This window comes from Trichechus manatus, unplaced genomic scaffold, assembly GCF_000243295.1.
Source record: "Trichechus manatus latirostris isolate Lorelei unplaced genomic scaffold, TriManLat1.0 scaffold00344, whole genome shotgun sequence".
In the NCBI taxonomy this organism is placed as follows: Eukaryota; Metazoa; Chordata; class Mammalia; order Sirenia; family Trichechidae; genus Trichechus; species Trichechus manatus.
The window spans coordinates 517,305-518,968 of NW_004444280.1; the positions used below are offsets into that span (position 1 = coordinate 517,305).

At 46.9% G+C, this 1,664-nt stretch overlaps 1 protein-coding gene across 1 annotated transcript in view; it reads left to right on the top strand.

The window, feature by feature from the left end:
• Positions 1–1,664, top strand: part of CCDC169 (coiled-coil domain containing 169) — a 67,308-nt gene that overhangs the window by 18,673 nt on the left and 46,971 nt on the right. The gene's annotated exons all lie outside the window — the stretch shown is intronic.

The window sequence follows — 1,664 nt, forward strand, 5'->3', positions numbered from 1 at the left end:
AAAAAAAAAATCATTGATCTGTTGAAGTCCATTATTGCAGCTATTGTGTCTGTCCAGTTGGTTGAGAATCTCCCTAGTGTTCACTGACCCTCTGCCTTTACCAACCACGATGTCCTTTTCTAGTGAGTGGTCTTTCCTGATGATGGGTCCAAAGTGAGCATCCTCACTGCTCAGGAGTGTTCTGGCTGTTGTCCCTCTCTACCTAGAAACATGGCTTTTGGAATGAGACTGTCCTTGTTCAGATTCAGACTATGGGACACTGAGGAAATGACTTTGTCTCTTTGAGACTTAATTTCCTCATCTGTAAAGTGGGGTAATTAAGCTGTCTTGTAAGGTTGTTGTGAAGGTTATTAGAGACACATAAGGCAAATAGCATAGTGCCTGGCATCGTAAGCACTTCTAGTTCTCTTTCCTGCTTCCCTGAATAAAGGAGAAGTAAAATTCATTGACACTAGTCTATTGTGAAATTAACCTCAATCCAGTTGGAAGGAATAAGGGCAGGAGCAAAGCCCAAATTTGGGAGATTTTCACGCATTGAGATGTGCTGTTATATAAGTTGTGAATCTTCTGGTACCACCTCAAAACTAGTGGTAGAATTTAGAGGTTGTTAGTCACCCGTTATCATCAAGTCGATTCTGACTCATAGTGGCCCTACAGCCCCATAGGGTTTCCAAGGCTGTAATCTACGGAAGCTGACTGCCACCTCTTTCTCCTGTGGAGTGGCTGATGGGTTATAAACCCTGACCTTTCAGTTAGCAACCAAGTGCTTAACCACTGTGCCACCAGGGCTCCAGGGTTGTTAGTACCTGTTGAGAAAGCAGGGGCTTCAGCAGAGATTTAACCTCTGCTTCCCTTGAGCTAGCTGGGTGTACATTTTCTAGCCCTATCTGCATCCACCAGAAAAAGGACCCAGTGCTGAGTGTTTCTCCCAGAAAGTGCAGATGTGTCCAACAAGGACCTGCAGCCATTCACTGGAAGGCGAACCTCTGTTTTAAGCATTCCCAGTAACTGAAAGGTGAGGGTAGTTAGGCCATTGTCTCTGATGAGCCGGAGCTCTTCTTGGGTCTGGCTGGGCACTCCAGGCTTCTCCGTGACTCTCACGTCAGATGTGAGGCTAAGGATTCAGCTGAGCTCCCTGTCGGAATTTGGTGGCTCCAGAGTACAGTCTCACAGTTGACTCCCCAACAGTATCGAGGGTGATATTTCGGTGCATTCTGCCTCTACTGGCATATGGTGGTGCATGTCTTCTTTCTCAGATCAGCCTATTTCTGCACACTCAAGCTATCTCATGTGGTCCAATTGTTGGTCTGTTTGAGTCCCCAACAGGCAAGATGATTGACCCCTATGTGTCCCTACTTCCCTGTAGCATCCAGCACCACCAGGTCATTAGTTGCTGGTCCATGTATATCCTGTGGCTCTTTTAATTCTCAGACTGTCTAAGAACCACCTAGAGCATTTACTGTAAGTGTACCTTCTGAGGCTTCCCCTAGAGACCCTCATGACTAGGTCCGAGGTGAGACCTGGACTTGCATGTTTTTGTATCAGGCATACGAGCGGATTCTACTGCAGAGTAGATATATATCCCTCAGAAAGGAGCCCTGGTGGTGCAGTGGTTAAGCGCTGGGCTGCTAACCTAAAGGTCGGTGGTTTGAACCCACCCAGCG